At 37.4% G+C, this 7,930-nt stretch overlaps 1 long non-coding RNA gene across 1 annotated transcript; it reads left to right on the forward strand.

The window, feature by feature from the left end:
* Positions 1–371: 371 nt before the first annotated feature.
* LOC116737962 lies at positions 372–7,339 on the forward strand. Its single transcript, XR_004343336.1, has 4 exons — positions 372–407; positions 2,684–2,789; positions 4,605–4,649; positions 7,289–7,339. It is a non-coding gene; the product is annotated as an uncharacterized LOC116737962 (long non-coding RNA).
* Positions 7,340–7,930: the final 591 nt, after the last annotated feature.

Consider the following 7,930-nt stretch of genomic DNA (forward strand, 5'->3'; position numbering starts at 1 on the left):
CACACACACAAATCAAATAAGTGATGCTGGATTATAGGTGTGTTTTGATCTGGTTATTGAAAAGAACTTGATAACTTAGAGAAAAAAGGGGAAAAAAAAACAAAAGGAAAATGTTTGAAATTTTGAAAAAATGAATACAATGAAATAGAATAAAATGAAATGATGAAAATAAAATAGAATTTGAAAATTTTACAAAAAAATAAAAATATTTTTAATAAAAATTGGAAAGAAAAATAATCTTTTTCCCTTTCTGTATTCAAGATAAAGGAAAGAAACAAAAAAGAAAAAGAAAACAAAAAGAAAATTGAATAGATGGGCCAGTGAACAGCCTGAAATACGATTGAAATGACATCCGTTTCCCCTAGAAGTCAAACTATGAAGCACTTTATAGTCCATAAACTAAGCAGGTGAAGAGATTTGCTGTGTTCCTGAAGAGTGAGGTTGGCCCAGTTGGGTGGGGCTTAGTGTAAGGGCTCTGTTCTCCACTAGATGGCGCTGCTTAGCTTACTGGGGTGCATTGTTGTGGCGCTTGTAGGTGTGAATGCGCATGCGCGGGAGGAGGGAAAATGGTGTCTCCCAGATACCCAGTCTCTTGTACGGCAACTCTGTGCTCTCCATGACCAGCAATCGCGCACCTATCCTTTGTCTCCAGCTTCCGTCTGCTCCTTGCTTTTACATTGTCTGTGACCAAGCTCTCATGTTGCCAGTTGGCACCTCCCTCCTGAGTTGTATCTCAGATGTGGCTCTGTTGCCTGACCCCCTCACTTCTGAGGGACTGTGGATTTGACCCGTTCAGGTCCTCTGGGGGAGGATCACTCCAAGCAGTGGCCAGGTGCCGGCCACCCCCAGGAATGTTCGCAGGACTGTGCTGCTGCTGCCCAGAGACTGCGGCTGGGCGCCAGTCCACCCAGAAAAAGTTCACACAGTTGTGTACAGCAGCGTTTCAGAGATTATGGAAAATCACAACACACGTCTGGCACCAGGCTTTACCCTTAACGACGTTGATCAGCACCAGTGAATGTGGTTGTTCTCTGGGGTCTGCTGGGACCGGGTGGCTGAACAGCCGCTACCGAATGTCCTAGCAGTGGAACCAATTCTCCCCATGTGGCCCGAGAACCTCCCGAACCCCAGTCTGCTCCTGGGGATTCGCCCTTTCTACCAGAGCACCACCAGGTATTGAGCTGTGGAGTTTTAGACTCTGCACTCCCCCTGTTTATAGAGTCTTAATGGAATTTAAACCCTCTCCTTCCTCCTTTCTCCCTTTTTAGTTCAGTCCCTGTGGCTGTTTCCACTTTTCTACTTTCTCTCCAGATGCTTTTGGGTCGGGGGGGAGTGCTTTTCCCAAACATCCCCCCCATCTCTGTCCTCTCTCTGCAAGCAAAAACAGCTCCCTGCCCTCTGCAGCTTCTATCTCCCCCAGTTCACCTCTGCGCCGCGTACCCGCTGAGTTCTGTGGTTCAGGTTGTTCAGATTGTTGTGTTAATCCTCAAATCAGTTTTCTAGGTATGCAGGATGGTTTAGTGTTGATCTGACTGCATTTCATGGACGCAAGATACAAAAAAATACCTTCCATGCTGTTCCTCCATCTTGGCTCCTCCTCTGGGACATCCAGTATATTTATAAGTAAAGTTGTTTGCAGTGTATTAAGGCAACAGAAAGGTGTTCTCTAGAGCTCAGAAATTTTTAGTACCCATGTATCTGATTTTAAATATTTACTTCAAGATGTGCTTTAGCCAGTTGAGACATGAATTAGTCAACAATTCAGGGGATTCATGATGTATTGATTCCTCCACTCACTGAATTTTGATCCCCCTCCCCCAAATTATGCCTTTGCATGGATTATTTGTTGTCAGATAGATTCTGCTCTTGCAGGGAGAAGTTGGTCCCGTGGTGTCTCAAGCAAACATTTTCCTTCTACCTTTGTTTCTTTTCCCACTTGGGAGGAATGTGTTTTTCAAGCTCTGTCCTTCACCCTTGAAATTCAGAAGCAACTTCTTTCCTCTCTTAATGATTGCTTAAAGCAATAATGGTGCCATTCTGTTCTAGCAGTAGCTAACACTGGCTAAATATTTTGCCAAAAGAGAGATGGAGAGAGACAAAAATCCCCTGCCATTAGCTCTTTCTAGCAGAGTTTCCCTCTTCCCGCTTATTGCTTTAGAAGTACTTCATTATTTTCCTTCCACTTCCTTCTAGTTTGAAGTAACTTAATGCCTCTTCTGTCTCATTTTTCTTGAAGAATTTGTAGTATTTTCAGTTGACCAAAGCTAAAAACTATTTGAGAACAATGGAAGGGCTAAAGTTGTATTTTTAGTTTCTGGTACTGAGAATGTGAATAATTAAAAAAAAACACAATCTGAATTTGTTTTTAATGAGATAGATACAGTTTCGACTTTGTCCCTAGCAGAATACCAGGAGACAGAACCATGAGCCACAAAATAAGGCCTCAAGCCGAGAATAACAACGATTTTGTTATGTTGTCCACTCCATCCTCAGTGCTGCCCATTCCAGGATCTCTTCTGCTATTTTCATAACACTGGAAATGATTTCACATCTGCAAGTAATTAGTTGCAAAATAATCTATCTTGGGACTGTGGGCTAGAGAAGGGTTGAGAAATAGGAGTTCCAACTGTGGTATAACAATGTGTAAATCATGTATTCCTTCTGCTTTTGTCTACATATACAGATGTAAATATATTACATAGATATAGTCTGGTCTTGCAAAATTATGAACATGGTCCTTTGAGAAGCTCATCATTGACGAGAACAACACCAACCACCATACCTTACAGGTGTATATTATTTCTTATTTTACAAAGCTCTCTCTCTCAACATTCTTAATTCTTTTCCACAACAACCCTGAGAAATAGGAGAGGGTAAGATTTCCATCTGATACATGAGGAACTGGTGGCTGTTAAGCTAAGTAGTCAATAGGTGACATGATTTTGCCAACATGTTATTAACAATTTATTACTCTAGAAACACATGTAAAGAGAAGTAAAACAAATTGTACCATCATGGCTTGATGAATTATCACAAAGAGAATACTCATGTAATGAGTTCCCAGATCAAGAAGCACTATCAGTACCTCCATACCCCTTCCAGTCACTCATTCACAAAGGTAACTACTAGTCTGACTCATAGGTAGGTGACAGGCTTATTTGGATTAATTTTGTATGGCATGTGAATCAGGACCTTGCAAACCATGGATGCATTATATATGTGTACTTGATATATTTAGAAATATGTCTTTACACGATGAAATGCAATGCACATGAGGAAATAATAAAGGAATGAGGATGATCCAACCTGAAGAAGTTTCATCTGAGTTGGAACTTCATAGCTCCAATGTATGAGGGATGAAAGTCCAGAAAAGTACAAGAAGCTTTCTCCATTTCTATCAAGAACTTAGAAAAACTCAGTTTACATAGAAAGAGGAAAATATCTTTCTTTCATTCTTAGAACTTTGTGGACAAGGAGGAATCCATTTCCTACGTATATTTAAAAATTGTAGGCTATACGTGCTAACTCCAAGTGACTTTGGTTCTATCTTAACTAGACGCAAGGAATGGACAAAGTAATTTTTCAGAAGGTTTCCTTTCCTTCCTGATATTTGGCTGAGCATTTCTATCAACATCCATGGGAGGATCAGCACTATGTTCTTTTAAAGGAAATGATGTTTTGCTGGAAAAGGGAGGGAGTGTCTAATTTGCCTCTCTCCTTTGGAGGTAGGAGAGTCTCCAGAGATGAGGTTTTTGCTTGTGAATGTGCTACATCTCCTTCAGAAGGGCAGAGCCAACGACTGACAGTAATTGCTCCAGCTGGTATCCTTCATCAGATGAATTTTGGAAGCTTCCCCTCCCATGTCCTCACCACTATTCTCTCATTTTTCTCTGCTGTCTGGAGAATTAGAAGCCAACGGGCAACCAGTGACTTGTTTGAATTGGTTTAGGGCTCACACACAGGAATACAGACTAAGACTAAACCCAGGTTCTGTGCTGCCTTGAAATGGAATCCTAGACTTTGTTTAGCAAGGGCTTTGTTGATGTGGCCTCCATTAGAAAAGATTTGCTTTCTCTTTGGAGTCTGTGTGTGTCCCTCTCCTTCACCCCCAGACCCACTGAGCTCAGAGCAGAGGAATGTTTACATGAAAAGAGACTGCCAAGGTTTTAAATTGCATCCATTAGGAAACGAATTATCCTCTTAATCGTTTTTTGTTTCATTCCTGAAAAGATTAAAATGCTTTTAATTTAATAAAGTTTTGAAAAATAGGTAAGTTTATAATTTTACAAAAATGTGTTCAGAGATGTAAGAATACCCAGGGAACTCTAGAGGATATTGAAAATGACCTATTTAGGTCTCACTCATCTGTTATTTCTATAGTACAAGGATATTGCTTAATTTTGATCTCTGTTCTCCTTTAGAAGCTCTTGGGCTATTTTTTTCCCTATCAAATCAATTAAGTCAGAGTGTTCATCAGAATTAAAAAAAACCCCACAACAACTGGCATTTCTGCCCCTCAAAATGTTGATACTATTCTCTAGATAGCCATACTTGCTTTGAGAGAAATGCTATTTTTTATTCACATTCTCATTTTTATCCTGCAGATATGTGAAAATATAGACCATATTTCTGCAGTGTGGCATTACAAGGTAAGTTCTGAAATGGATGAACATAAGGATAAGGACATATGTATTACTCTGATTTGATTATGAATAAATATTGTAAATTTGCTCAAGTTCGGAAAGAAGAATAGCAGGTCCTGGTGTTGGTGCTAACCTAATTTCTTTGTCCACAGATTTCTGGGTATGGCAGATTATTACTAATCTGAAAACAGAGAGCTTGTAGAAAAGCAAATGCTCACACACAATAATCACTTTGACCAAAGAGTACAAACAATTTTTCAATAAGCCATTGTTTAATCGCCAGGAAGTAATGGTCATTTATCTCCAAAGAAAAATTTTTAGAATGCAAACCTCTCTTGTTATTACAAGATGGTACCAATGGAATGTTTGTGTCCCCCAAATTCATATGTTGAAATCCTAACTCCCAAAGGTGATGGTGTTAGGTGGGTCCCTGGGTAGGGGATTAGGTCATGAGTGTACAGCCCTCGTGAATGGAATTAGTATCTGAGAAACTCCCTTGCCCCTTCCATCACGTGAAGATACAGCTAGAAGGTGCCATCTATAACCAGGAAGCAAGCTGTGACCAGACACTGAGTTTGCTGGTGCCTTGATCTTGGCCTTCCATGCTGCAGAATGGAGAGAAAGAAATGTTTGGTGTTTATAAGCCACCCAGTCTGTGGTGTTCTGTTATAGCAGCCCAGATGGACTAAGACACAAGGTGTATGCATAAATGTAGTGAATTACATTTGATAAGCGCTTATGTCAACCCTTCTCTGAATAACAGGAAATAGTATCTGGACACCTTGTTATAGCGTAGACTATTCATACTGTCCTGCATCTCTGAAGAGGAAAAGGAAGATTTAAACTTTACAAAATTCATAAGCATTTGAATGATAAGAGCTAATTATTTAACTGAAATTTTGAAAAAGCATACAAAAGAAAGTAACAAAAGTTTCTTAGCCTGATGACTATTGCCTTAAAAAAAAAACCCACTTTTTATTGAGGCGTGATTCAGACAGAAAAGTTAAATTGTATGTTTACAGCTCTATGAATTTTCACAAAATGAACACCCCTGTGTAACCAACATCAAGAAAGGAAACATTGCCAACCCCTCAGAAATCTCCCCCAGAAGTGCCCCTGCCTCCTGCCTGGTCCCTTCTCCATCCCACCTCCTCAGGTCATTGTTAGCATGCTTTCTCTGCTAGTTTTGTCTGTTTTTCTTTTTTCCATATTTTTTTTATTTTGAAAAATGTCAAACCCACAAGAAAGCTGAAAGAATGGTACAATAAACATTCATATTTCCATTACCCAGATTTCCTTATTGTTAACATTTTGCCATTTTTTAAAATTTCTGTGAACCATTCTAAAGTTGAAAACATCATGTTTCACCCCTAAATACTTTACCAGATATTACCTCCAAATAAAGACAATTCTCCTGTTTAACTTCAATACCGTTTTTACACTAAAAATTAAACATTGATGAAGTAATTTGAACTAATGTATCCAAATTTCCCCAGTTGTTCCAATTATTTTATAGATTTTTTAAAAATCCATGATATGTATTATATTTTAATTGAGTTATCTCTTTAGGTATCCTTTAATCTGGAATGGTCCTTTTGCTCTTTAAATGATATTGGCATTTTTCAAATGTCCAGGTTGGTTGTTTTGTAAAATGGCCTTCAGTTTGAATTTGTCTGATTGATTCCTAATGATTCTATTCAGATTAAATATTTTTGGCAAAAACATCACTACTGACATGACTTCCTCTTTGATACATCTGTCAGGAGTCACATATCAGTTATCACATTACTGATGATGCTAAATTGGAAAAATTTGGTTAAGAAGGTATCTGCCAGATTCCTTCACTGTGAAGATATTTTTTACCTTTATAATTCATAAATAATATGTAGGATAATATTTTGAGACTATGTGAATGCCCTGTTCCTCTCAGAATTTTTACTTAATGGTTTTAGCATCCACTGATGATCTTTGCCTGAATTAATTATTACATTAATGGTTGCAAAATGGTGGTATTAAAAATTATATTATTCCTTCTACATCGATTCCTGCTACATCATTAGCATTCTTCTGTAAGGAATCTTTCAGTCCCCCTCTCACTCTTTTCCACTTCTCAATTTCACCATAGACTCAGATTCCTGCTTACTTTTATAATTATCATCATTTATTTTGATGCCTCCAAATCTGGCCATTGATAGTCCCTTCAAATAAGCCCATGAGTCCTTTTGATGTTCCAGAAGTTTCTGAGCACATTTTTCCTTCTGGCATGAGACACTTTTCCATTTATTTAAAAATAATTTTGCATAATTTAAGAGGATTTTAAATTTGTTCTCATAAAGCTTTTGCACATTACTTTTTAAGTTTATTCCAAAGTATATTATTGTTTTCCTCCACTATTATGCCTTGTGTGTGTGTATATATGTGTATATATATCAATAGTATATATTCTGTCAATTTTTTGTATGTTAATTTTTTGACTACCTATTTCATTGATTTCTTGGTTGAATTAGTCATTGATTTATTTGGACTTTCCACATATATTCTACTATCTGAAAATTAAGATTGTTTTGTATCCTTTCTAATTCTTAAGTTCTGTCTTTCTTTTTTCTAATTGCATCAATGAATACCTCTAACACAATGATGAATAGATGTTTTTCACATTGGTGAATATGCCTCTAGTGTTCCCCATGAGATACTGTCTTCAGAACTGAAGTATGTATATTATGTATTTGTGAATTGGTATATATTATGTATGTGCGTGTGTGTGTGTGTTTGAGTGTGGTGTGTGTAAAATCATATAAGAAAGTATCCTTCAATTCCTACTAATGTGGGCATTTTCATCAGGAATGGGTTAGATTTCTTCAAACACCTTTCTATATCTTAAAAAAAGTTATAAAAGTTTCTTGTTAATAGTAATATGGTCAATTAATAGATATCCCACTTCAGATTTAAGGACAGAGATAGTCTCAAAGTGAAGACATGGAAAAAGATATCCCATGCAAGTGGAAACCAAAAGAAAGTGGAGGTAGCTATACTTATATCAGACAAAATAGACTTTAAGCCAGAAACAATAACAAAAGACAAGGGCCATCATTAAATAATGATAAAGGAATCAATCCATCAGAAAGATATAACAATTGTAACTATATGTGCACCCAACATTGAAGCACCTAAATATATTAAGCAAATACTAATAGATATGAAAGGAGAAATAGACAACCATACAATAATAGTAGGGACTTCAATATCCCACTTGCAACATTGGATAGATTATTAAGACAAAAATCAAT

This window comes from Lynx canadensis, chromosome A2, assembly GCF_007474595.2.
Source record: "Lynx canadensis isolate LIC74 chromosome A2, mLynCan4.pri.v2, whole genome shotgun sequence".
Classification (NCBI taxonomy): Eukaryota; Metazoa; Chordata; class Mammalia; order Carnivora; family Felidae; genus Lynx; species Lynx canadensis.